General features: G+C 36.0%; 1 protein-coding gene across 4 annotated transcripts in view; it reads left to right on the top strand.

Annotated features, from left to right (window-relative positions):
* GABRA3 (gamma-aminobutyric acid type A receptor subunit alpha3) overlaps window positions 1-13,020 on the top strand; it is a 428,677-nt gene that overhangs the window by 259,043 nt on the left and 156,614 nt on the right. The window lies entirely within an intron of this gene.

Here is a 13,020-nt window from a genome sequence, read left to right as displayed (position 1 = left end):
TTCATCAGATCAAATAAATTACCTTTTACTCTTACTTATATTGGTATAACTTAAAAAAATCTGTTGATGTAGATTATATTAGTTATATTAATAGATATTCTCATATTCAACTAACCTTGAATACCTAGGATAAAAACAATTTGACCATGATGTATTATTCATTTTAAATATTGGATATAATTTACTAAGTTTCTTCTGAATTTTTGCCAGTAATTTTCTTTCCTCATGCTGTCATTGTAAGGTTTTGGTATTAAGGTTATGCTAATTTAGTGACATGAATTAGGGATGTTGTATCTTTTATTATCTTGTGGATGAATTTACAAATAATTTACATTATTTCTTTCTTGAATGCTCAGAAAAACTTACTGGTAAAGCTATCCTGGCCCTGGGTTTTCTTTTTGGGTAGATTTTGGACTACTATTTCAATTTCTTTACTGCTTATAGGACTATTCATTTTCTCTAATTTCTTCTTGATTCGGTTTTAGTATATTTTTTAGACATTTGCTCATAAAGTTGTTCAACTACACTCTTATGATCTGTCTAATGTTAGTTATTTCAAAGAATCAACTTTTGGCTTTCTTAATCATCTCTTTTATAAGTTATTTTCCTTTTTAAAAATTGATGCTCATGTCTTTATTAGCATGTTCCTTCTCCATGGGCTTATTTTGATCTTCATTTTCTAAGTTATTGGGATATGTGCTTAGCTAATTGTTTTTTTTTTCTTTTTAAAATACATATATAAGGCCACATGTTTTTCCTAAAGTACTGCGAGCTGCTTGCCATAAGTTTTATTTTTTTTAAATATCTTTATTGAAGTATAACTGCTTTACAATGGTGTGTTAGTTTATAACACACTTTATAACAAAGTGAATCAGCTATACATATACATATATCCCCACGTCTCCTCCCTCTTGCGTCTCCCTCCCACCCTCCCTATCCCACCACTCTAGGTGGTCACAAAGCACCAAGCTGATCTCCCTGTGCTATGCGGCTGCTTCCCACTAGCTATTGGTTTTACATTTGGTAGTGTATATATGTCCATGCCACTCTTTCACTTTGTCCCAGCTTACCCTTCCCCCGCCCCATGTCCTCAAGTCCATTCTCTAGTAGGTCTGTGTCTTTATTCCCGTACTGCCCCTAGGTTCTTCATGATCATTTTTTTAATATTCCATATATATGTGTTAGCATATGGTATTTGTTTTTCTCTTTCTGACTTACTTCACTCTGTATGACACACTCTAGGTCCATCCACCTCACTACAAATAATTCAATGTCATTTCTTTTTATGGCTGAGTAATATTCCATTGTATATATGTGCCACATCTTCTTTATCCATTCATCTGTCAATGGACACTTAGGTTGCTTCCATGTCCTGGCTATTGTAAATAGAGCTGCAATGAACATTGTGGAACATGACTCTTTTTGAATTATGGTTTTCTCAGGGTATATGCCCAGTAGTGGGATTGCTGGATCGTATGGTAGTTTTATTTTTAGTTTTTTAAGGAACAGTGATTTTGCTATTATATACTAAAGATGTTCTAATTTGTATTTTATTTTACCATGAGTTATATATATCCTATATTATTTCAGTCATTTGAAATTTGTTGTGATTTGCTTTATATTCTTATAAATTTTTGTAAATATATCTAGTGAGATTAAGTATAATGTTTATTTTTGCCACCAGTGAGTACAATATTCTCTATATTTCTACTTGGTCAGTTTTCTTACTTATCTTGTTCAAACCTTCTATATCTGTCCTGATTTTTAAAATCTGTCTAATCTGTCAGTTTATGAAGTGGCTATTGTAAAGTCTCCCATTATTATCATAGATATGTCTATGTTTCTTTGTAGTTCTGTCAATTTTTGCTTTACACATTTTGAAGCTGTGTTATTAGGTGCTTAGACCTTTATTCTACTTCTTGGTAAGTTGAATCTTTTATTATATGGAGTTTTCCTCTTTATATCTAGTAAAACATTTGAATTAAAGTTGTTTCCTGGAATTCCCAGGCAGTCCAGTGGTTAGGACTCTGTGCTTCCACTGCAGGGGACATGGGTTTTATCCCTGGTTGGGGAACTATGATCCTGCAAGCCACATGGCATGTCCAAAAAAAAAAGTTATTATTTCCTGAATATTAAAAGTAATATTATAGTTAATATTTGTACAGCATATCTTTTTGTTTTTACTTTCAACTTTTATTTCTCTTGTGTTTTAGATATGACTCATAAATAACATGCAGTTAATTAATTTTATTATTGTAATCTAGTCTGATATCCTTTATATTTGAACTAGGGTCTTTAGGTCATTTACATATAATAAAATTGCTGATAGATAAATATCTGAGTTTAAAACTATCATTTTCTTTTTATTTAGCTTTTATTTATGCTTTTTATTTAGACTGCCTAGTTTATGTTTATTTTTCATTCATTTCTTCCTTATTTGGATTGATATTTCTTAAATAATTTTATGTTTTCCTTCTCTTCTAATGTAAAAGATATACAAGCTGTTTCTATCTATATTAAGTGCATGTCCTAATAAAATATACACTTTACTTTTCAAAGTCTTTTTATTTACAGAAGTTGTATTTGGTTCTTTTTCAAGTCTTCTAGTTTATTGTTCATAATATCCTGTTCTCTGCAGATATTTTAAGCTTTTTATGTGGAGGTCATAGTTCGTTTATCATATGTGTCTGATAATTCAAAATATGCAGTATGTGGGGCTTAGTTTCTCTTCTAATTGTTTCTGTTGTTTCTTTTTCATAATTCGTAGACTTTTTGTGTTCTTGGTTATCTTTTATACCTATCAGTGCCTCTGAAAATATTGTTTGTGGGGGTTCCAGAAAACCAAATTTGAATGTATTATTTTCCAGAGATATTTATGTTTGCTTTTGTAGGTCACCTTGTGCATATTTTGCAGCCACGTAAAAGTAAATTCATGATGAGTTTTCTTGAATGAAACATTAATGTGAATTTAGGTTGCAAACCTGAGAGAGAAGCTTCCTGTGGTTTAAAACCTTTGGGGAGAAGAATCTTTCTGTCTTTATTTCTCCATGTTCAGTTCAAACTGAAGCAACGCTCCTGTAGTCTCCTGAGTGTTGGAGATTAGACACAGACTTACTTCTGATTCATTGATACTCTGAAATTTTGGCTCTTGGAGCATCTGAGCTCATGTGAGTGAGTGAGTGAGTGTGTGTGTGTGTGTGTGTCTGTCCGTATGTATGTAGTCAAAGTCCCCATCATTGGAAACTTTTGTTTTGGTTTATACCTGCCTACTGTATGATATAGTCAAAACCACAACTTGTTTTTTTAATTTTATTTTTTTCTCTAACTTTTCCTCTGGCAATTGTTTTTATTTTATTTTCTTGAGATATTCTTCATTCTGTTTTGTGTAATTAAAGGTGTTGAAGAATGTTGGTTTATGTATTTATCTGAACTCTGGGTTTAATGAACTCTGGGTTCATTCCCCCCAAAATAAAGTTTTATTTTGTAATTTTAGTTTTTTAATTTTCCTTGAGATGGGGCTTGAAAAGAAGTACTATTATGTGTTATTTAGAGTAGAAATGTCAGTTTATGTTTGTCAGTTGTATTAATTATGGTGTTTGATTTGTCTTCATCTTTGTCAGATTAATCTGTTGCAAACTGAGTAGTATGTTAATTTACCTCAACAACGCAATATCTTTCCTTTATCTTTTAGTTGTAAGTTCTTGTTTTATGTATCCTGAAGTAGTGTTATTGAAAGTAGAAAGTCTTATGAGTTGCCACTACTGGTAGGGATGAGGAAGAATAGCATCTATACCTGTATATGCTTCAAAGAACATTACAGTACAAGATACATTATACCACCACATACATTTTTAGCTAATTCAGCCTTTAGGTTTCTAAGTTATGGTATTTGTGTGACATTATCTTGTCTTTCCTAACAGCTTTTGGGTCTATATATTCTGTTTTAAAAGATGGAACATGTGTCATGTAGTTTATCTTAATTCATTCTTAACAGCAATGTGTACCATTAAATTTCCTTTTAAGACATTGAATTTTGTCTGTTTTCCATTACTTTTGACAATAAGACTCCTCTCCCCTCACTGGTTCTTGTTGCTATCTCTTCTAATGAGAAGTTGAGAAGACATATCTTGAATTGTACTAATTCAGAACCAGGGAGCCCCAAATTTTAGAGGTATCCAAATAGAAGCCTACAAAGGAGATGGACTAGAAATGAACAAAGTTGTATTATAACTAGGATGGTAACATGGAGTCCAAGGAATTTTAGAGGAAGAAGTTGTGGTCAGTGCTATCAAAAAGAAAAAAAAAAGAATAAAAGAAAAGAAAAAGAGAAAGAAAGGAAGTTCAATCTAATTGGTGCTCTTAAGTGTGGGTTATATTTTTATTACCAACATTACTGGTGATCACTGACATAGTACATAGTTTCAGTGAAATGATCAGGGAAGAAAGCAGAATGTAGTTGTTAAAAGAATGAATAGAAGACAAATAAGGTGGATTTAACAATTACAAATTACTCATGCAAGAAACTTGATTGATGAAGAAAGGAAAGAAGATAACTAGAAAAGAGCATATCAATAGAATATTTTTTTAGATGGGAGAAACTTGATTATGTTTACAGTCTAAGAGAAAGGAGTCATTAGAGAAGAGAGATCTAAGATACAGGTGAGTAGGAGAGTCGATGGAGGGAAAAGGAGTTGATGAGATCAGGATCTTGGGTTGATGGATTATCCTTAAAGTGGACAGGTTAACCTTGCTTTATGAAATGAATAGAAGAGAAATTAAGGGTAAATATAAAAGTGAATGTTTTTTGTAGGTTGGGGCAGGGATGATGTCTTAAGTTCGGTTCCACAGAAACAGACTCTGAGATTAGGATTCATGTGAAAGTAGTTTATTAGGAAGTAATCCCATGAAAAACCAGAGGAGTGGAAAGTAAGGCAAGGAAGGGAAGGAGGGCAAGCAAGGATAGTATGTCAAGCAAAGTATCATGGAGACAGTGTGGGTCACACCTCAACGTTGTCCCCATCAGGGAGCTGCAGTATTTGTACCTCTGCACCTGTTAATACCATTTAAGGGCTACCCAGGTTTGGAGAGAAGGCACAGCAAAGTCAGTATAGAAGAAACTGATAAAAAGATACAAGGGGATATGGGTGAAACGCTGTTAGTATGTGCTATGGATGTTTTGTCTTTCCTGAGCATCTTGACTTTTTCTTAAGAATGTTGTAAATTTCCTTGAATAGGCAACTTGAGATGAATGACAAGTTTAGAGCAAACAGTTGAGAGGAGTAGTGGAGAGGGCTGATTTATGACAAATCAAAGAATTGAATGGTTCTGGCCTTGGAGACTGATTTGTTGTGGGGCTGCTTTGCATGACGTGGAATTTTCTTCAGCAACATTCACCAGTCTAAGAGAACACAGATTTTTTTTTTGTTTTGGTTTATTGGTCCAAGAAAGTATTTCTGAGCAAATACGGTGGAAGTTCGTATATGCAAGGTTCTGGTGAAGGAGTGATTCAAATGATTTACTATTGGCTCCAGCCTTGAAATGAAAGGAAGTAGCACTAAGCAAGCCTAAGAGAATAGGAGATAATGGAAGGATCAATAGACAGAAGCTCTAATTTCAAAGAGCAAGTGGAGTAGAAGTAATAGTTTAAAAACTAGAAGAATAACATAATAAAGACAGAAATTAAAGATACTGGAGTTTAAGATTTTTGATGCAGTTATGGAGCAATTATGTATAAGATAAAGAGAATGTGGCTCTGAGCATAGATTGATAAAGTGGAATATACAGATACATTATCAACACCAACAATGAAATACTGAAGATGATGGAACGACATAAAAAGTGTGAGTTGAGCACTGTTTTTGAATCAATGTGGGGAGGCTATAAGGAGGTTGGTGTAAGACTAATGAGGGCAGAGGGTGATACAGATAGATGGCACGAACCTCAAATGACAAGGAGTGTATGCACACAGGAGAAGAATAGTTTCAAAGTGGCATTAAAGAGATGAGATAATTCTGATCCTGTCTCTCAGTTGCATAATGTGTGGGACTATGCACATGCTACACTTCAGAGGAAAGTTAATGAAGTAACGTCTTTGACGTAAACCCAACTTACTTAAAGCAGGGAGAAGGGGAGATTTTTCTGTTAAGAGGTTGAGGACACAGGAACATTTGTTTCCCATAAAATGAAGGATTGAAAGGCATGGGGGAAAGGTAGTCTTCAGAATATATCTCTGAGAAGGAAAGGATCCCTAGAATAGTGTGGGCATGAATGCAGAAAGCATTCTTTTTTCCAACAAATATTTTACTGAGTAGCTACCATATGCCAGGCACTGTTCTGTGGCTTGGAAATAGAGATAAGGTCTCTGTTCTAATGAAACATACCTAGTGGGGGAAACAGAAAATAAACAAGTAAATATATGATGTAATTTTAGGTAGTGCTATATTCTATAAGAAAAATGGTACTGGGTAAGGGGATAGAGAGAAATGAGAAAGGAGCATGCAGTTTTAGATAACAGTGATCGAGGAAAGTTTCTCTGAAGCAGGGGCACAGAACTAGAATCCTAAAGAAAGTAAAGGAGTGAGCCAAAATGATTTATGGAAGAAGAGCATTTATGACAGAGAAGAGCAAGTGCAAAGCCCCTAAGGCAGGAGCATGCTGGATGCTTTCAAGGAACAGTAGGAAAATCAGTTTAACCTGATATGAGTAGTGGAGAGGGAAAGTAGAAAGAGGTGAGATTCAGAGGTAGCCAGTGGTCAAATCAAGTAGGTCCTTATAGGTCATGACAAGTACTTTGGATCCAATGAAAATCCACTGGAAAAATTTGAGAATGGAGTGTTATAATCAGACTTATATTTTTAAAAACTCACTCTGGCTGCTGTGCAGGTAATGGACTGTAGGGGACAGGAAAGGAAGGAGCAAGACAAGTTATGAGGCCATTCACTGCAGTCATGGTGGTGAGAGATGATGGTTTAGATAAGCTTGTGGGCATTGGAGGTAGTGAGAAGTGGTTAGAGTCTGAATCTGTTTTGAAGTCAACAGGATAAGCTGATAGTTTGGATATACGGTGTAGAAGAGAGAAATCAAGGTGTAGATGTGGTTTGGGTATGGGTGGATTTGATGTGAGGTGTGTGAGAGAGAAGAGTTCTTGGTCTAGTGTTGTTTTCACTTCATTGATTCCCTTTTACTCTGTTTTGTTCACTGCTGTACTCCCAGCACCTAGAACCTGGTAAGTAGATGGTGCTTCATAAGTTTTGAATGAATGAATAGTGAGTGGTTTAGGTGGAGTGATAGGTGAAAATACTTGATTGGTATAAGGGGAATCAGAAAATGAGAAGTGAAGAAGTTGACATAGTGATATCAAAAATTATTGAACTGAATTACGATAAATGGAAGCAGAGAAATTAGGAAAGAGGTGGAGGGGGATGTCAGGTCAAGGGAGGGCTGCTTTTTTTTTTGATCATGGATGATAATTACATCATTTTTTTATGCTGCAGGAAATGAGCCAGTAGATAGGGAAAAAATGACAAGTGTGGGAGAGAGAAGAAAATCACTGAATTAAAATCCTTGAGCAGGAGACAGGGAATAGGATCCAGGGCACTTGTACAAGGGATAGCATAAGATAAGACTAGACACCTCTTGTAACAAGGGAAAGGTAGAGTATATGCCTGAGATTCAGGTAGATTGTAATAATTGATATTATGAGGATAAAATCTTCTGATTGTTTTATTTTTCCTGGAAAATAAGAAGCAAAGCCATCTGTTAAGAGTCTGGGAGAAGAGCTACTGGAGAATTAAGGAGAGAAAAGAAAGTAAAAAATAGTTGTTTCAGAAAGTGGGAGAGTAAATTGGTTTGGCAAATGTAAAAGGATCATGGGACATTTGAAGTATGTTGGGGAAAATTTAAAGAGAGACCAGTCAGGAATAATTATGGATTTTTCTCCAGCTATATTTAGCTGCTTAGTTGCAGGCAAAGAGATGGATTTAACCAGGGCTTATATTTTTTCCAGGCAGTCACAACAGAGTAAGGGAAAGGCAAGTGTGTTGAGGGTTCACAGCAGAGAATGATTATAATGATTTTAATTACGTACTATGTATGTAATCCAAGTAGGATAAGAAAGTAAGAACACCAAGGTGATGATGGGAAATTTAAAGGTGGTAAGATCAAGGGATTAGAGATAGGAGGGTAGAAGGGTTGACAGTATAAAGGTACTGGATGAAAAGGGTTGGAAATATATGATCAGATAGTTATTTGAGACCATAGATTGGTAATGACAAGATTTAGGCTATGACCATGGGAGTGAGTGGCTAAATTAGGATGGAGCTGAGGCTTGTTGGAGGGCAAGAGATCAAGGAATTTATTTGTAGGTTACAGTGACCAAGGATTATTATATATCAAACATAATGCTTAATTCTGTACATGAATTGCACCATTTAATTCTTATAACACTCCTATGTGTCAGTAGTACCATTATCAACATTTTATAGATGAGAATATTGAGTCAAATCACTCACCCAATGTCAGATTTCTATGTGGTAAATCAAGGATTGGAACTAGGATCTTTCTTACTCCAAAACGTTTAATAGTGACAGTGACCTGAGGCTGGGTAGAATTAGATGGCCTTAAATGAAACTCTGGTGACAAATTGAGGCAAAGAAATGGCAGATTTGGCTTCATAGTATCTGGGTAGCAGCACTTGGGATACCTCTGTTCAGGTAAAGTTCTGGCAGATAGTGCCTCATAGCATCCAAGCAGGGGAGTTGGTGGGCAGAGTGTTGGTATCTAGTACTTCCTAAGCACTAAGGTAAAGGAGTTTTAGGAATTCTTATAGAAGAATGTACTGTATCGGTGCCTTGTACAAAGTGGATGCTCAAATGTTTGTGATAAAATGAATTTATATTTGGACAGGATATAACAGCTGACTCATCCTGGTAACAGGTCTTTAGCCAGGCATTTTATGTATGTTATATTATTTAATCTTTAGAATTCTTAGAGGATGAGTATTATTACCCCCATTTTATGTTAAAGAATGAGGTCTTTAAAGCCTAACATGACTAATATTTGGTAATTCCAAGTAGTCTCTTAATCTAGTGTGTTCCAAAGCCCATCCTACACCCTATCCTTTATACTATCTTACCTCATTTAGGGATGTGACTTTTTCAAAATAACATTCATTAGCTATTTATTAAGTATGCATTATTAAGCACTTTTCTATGCATTGGACATATATCTATGGATAAACCAAGCAAAATTCCTTGTCCCCATTGAGCTTATATTCTACTGGGGAAAGAGACGATAACAAAAAACATAAAATATATGCTAGAAGTGCTAAAAGGGAAAATAGAGCAGGCAACTGCATAGGAAGTATCTGGGATGTGTAGAAGGATTGAATTTTTAGATAGGGTGGTCAGGGAAGGCCTCAATGAGAAAGGTGATATTTGGATAAAAACCTAAAGTGAAGGAATGAACAAACTATCTGGAAATTGGATGGAAGAATATTCCAGGTAGAGGCAATAGCAGATGCAAAGGCTCTAGAGCTGGAGCATGCCTGGCATATCCAATGAGTGGCAAGGAGGCAATATGGCTGAAATGGAGTGAGTAAGAGAGGAGGGTAGTAGAGGTTAGCCAGCTATTTGGGGATAAGATCATGTAGGTTCTTGTAGGTCATAATAAGGCTTTTTGAAATGGGAAGCGATTGGATGGTTTTGAACAGAGGAGAGACATGATCTGACTTAACACTTTATAATTTCACTCTGTCTGCTGTTTAAAGAACAGACTGTAAGGGAGCAAGGGCACAGGCAGCAAGACCAGTTAAGAGGCTTTTATAATGATCTCAGCAAGAGATGACAAGCCAGAGTATCAGCAGAGGTGGTGACCAGTGGTTTTATTCTGGATATGTTTCCTTTCTAATGGAATGCCCATGAGACTTGTTTATGGATTGAATGTGGGGTGTGAGAGTAAAAGTGGAATCAAGAATGACATCAGAGTTTTTACTGAGCAGATGGAAGGGTGGGGTTACTATTACCTGAAATGAGAAAGACTGCAGGAGGACCAGGTCTGTGTGTGTGTGTGTGTGTGTGTGTGTGTGTGTGTGTGTGTGTGTGTAGGTGGATATTTGAATGTGTTAGGTTTAAGATGCTTCTCAGACATCTAAGTGCAGATATGGGTTGCAGGAGAGATCTAGGATGGAGATATTAATTTGTAAGTTATCAGCTAATAGAGATTTCCCTCTGGTTAGTTCCTTATACCTTCCTTTAGTTCTTGAGCAGAGTGAATTGATTGAGTAACCATTGTTATTTTGGCTATGCAATTACATATTATGGTGACTTGAGCATGTGTCATGATTGTGTGTTCCTGTACCATAGATAATACATTCTAATACCAAGATTATCTGAGCCTGCACAAGGGTTGTTACCTCCTATATTATAGCCAATCTGCCCCTACCAGAGGGATCTGCCATTGTGACCATGGTTATCTGAATACACTCATTGGTTTTAAGCTCATGTGTCATCGGTGTTTATTCATTTGCTGTACTTATATGAGCATACACCATGGTTGTCTACTTTTACAGTGTACACCGGCTTCTTTATACTAACTTTAAAACTAGTATTAGGTTTTACATTCTGCTCATGCAACATAGTTGTTTGAATATTCATGTCATTATATGATGTTCCTTTGCTGTAATTTTCAGTATATTCATCATGGGTATGTGTAGTATTATATTTGTTTGTTTATGTTATAAATAGCAATTTATTCACCGTGGTCATCATTACTTGAAAGATATCAATTCTTCATTATGGTCACTTGCATCTATACCTTACCTCTCAGCTCCAGTGGAAAAATTTGAGCATGTCAACCTACTCTTGGACCATGGCTCCTGTTCCTGCATCATGGCAGTCTAGCATGGCCATCTACCCCTAAACCATGTCACTTAATTCTTGTATCATGGTTGCCATGATACACACATTGTGTATGCACACATCGTGGTTAAGGACTAATATACCAAATACTTCTTCACATTCATCATGGTTGTTTAAGCACATACCATAGTTGTCTCCAGCTAGATAGATGCTTTATCATGTTTGAAGGCTCTTTGTTCAAGTGTCATGGTTTATGCACTACGGTCACTTGAAAATTCAGCAAGGTTGTTAGAATAATTTTGAGTGTCTGCTCTTCTACTGTCCTTCTCTGTACTGTTTGATGATCATCTGAGCATGTACATGGATTTATGTTCATTTAATGCTAATATATTCTAATGTGCCATATTTCTCTGTACATATATCAGGGTTGGGTCTGTTTTATAGATATTTGCTAACTTGCTAAGACTCTGCCTCTTCCAGTGGCATGTTGTTTTTTAATTAAAACATTAATTCTGGGCTTCCCTGGTGGCGCAGTTGTTGAGGGTCCGCCTGCCGATGCAGGGGACACGGGTTCGTGCCCCGGTCCAAGAAGATCCCACATGCCGTGGAGCGGCTGGGCCCGTGAGCCATGGCCGCTGAGCCTGCGTGTCCGGAGCCTGTGCTCTGCAACGGGAGAGGCCACAACAGTGAGAGGCCCGCGTACCGCAAACAAACAAACAAACAAACAAACAAACATTAATTCTGGTAAAAAAAAACACATGACAAACAATCAACCATTTTAACTGTACAGTTTAGTGTTGTTAAGTATATTCACATTGTTGTACAGCAGTCTAGTGGCATTCTTTTGATCACGTGCAATGTCTTAATGAAATGTGTACCAAGGCCCTCTTCTCTTGTTCAGTGGTTAGTAGGCTTATGTGCTATGGTTTTCTGACATATATCATAGCCAAATGGTTTTATATCATAAATGTGTTCACATGAATAATAATATTGTTTGCTAGCAAGTGGCATGGTAGTTGGAGGGCATGTATTATGTCTAACCTCTTTTATATATAATGGATGTCTTCTCATGCATAATGGTTATTTGAACATGTATCTTAGTCATGAGTTTATATAACATTGTTGTCTTCTTATGCATCATAGTTTTCTCCTTCCAAATCATGGGCATTTGTTTCTGTGTCATCGGCATCTATGCTTAGTGTGAAGATTTGCTCCTTGTTTACCATGATCATTTGAACATAAGCCATAGTTATATACTAGAATAGCATAGTTGAACATACACTATGAGTATCTTTGCTCATGCAGCATGGCCATCTTCTCCTAAACCCAGGATTGTTACTCAGGCACTCATGTTTTTTAAGCATGCATCATAGTTCTGTCCTATATTCCATGTATTATTTCTACAATTTAGACTTCATATCCTGTACCAAGTCTCTTTGTTCCTGTAGAGTAATTGTCAATCATGATTATATGAGCATTAACCTTTGTCATGTGATTTTCAACCTTAGGGTCTTCTAAAGCCCTGTGGATGTTTGAGCATATGTCAGAGAGTTATTGCCCATACTACAGCTGTTTCTCTTGCCCCAGAATTGTCTGTTTATGTACCATATTTTCTTACTCATATGCTATGGTTTTCTTAACTGTACTGTTTCTGTTGATTTCTGTAAAATAGCCATCAACTCTTGTACAGCTCATGAGTCATGAATGTCACAGCACATATTAAATTGAGCATAAGAAATTGCTGTTTTGTGAAAGAAAAATTGTCAAATTGGCAAATTTATGTGATACAGCCGAATACTATGACTATTTCTATCTATAATGTGGACATTTTCTCATGTCAGAAATCCATCTTTTCCTGTATCATAGTTTTCTATGCCTGTATCAGATTCAAGAAGACAATCTAATATAGAACCTAGTGGCTGCCTTGGGGCGGGGGTGGGGTGGAGTGGTTAGGATCAATTTAGAAAGATTTTGTTCTTCATCTTCTCATCTACCAGAATAGCTCTTCAGCATGTATCTGTTTTACATATTAGTGTCTTGTATAAACTTTCCTTAGGAAAAACATTTCATATCCTTCTATGCCCTCTGAAAATTAAACCACCTATATGACTGTAAAAGAGTATGGTGCTGGGTAAGAATTAGGTTTCCTTCAAGTGGTCAGTGT

Source organism: Orcinus orca, chromosome X (assembly GCF_937001465.1).
Source record: "Orcinus orca chromosome X, mOrcOrc1.1, whole genome shotgun sequence".
Lineage (NCBI taxonomy): Eukaryota > Metazoa > Chordata > Mammalia > Artiodactyla > Delphinidae > Orcinus > Orcinus orca.
This window is presented reverse-complemented; position numbering and strand designations above follow the sequence as displayed.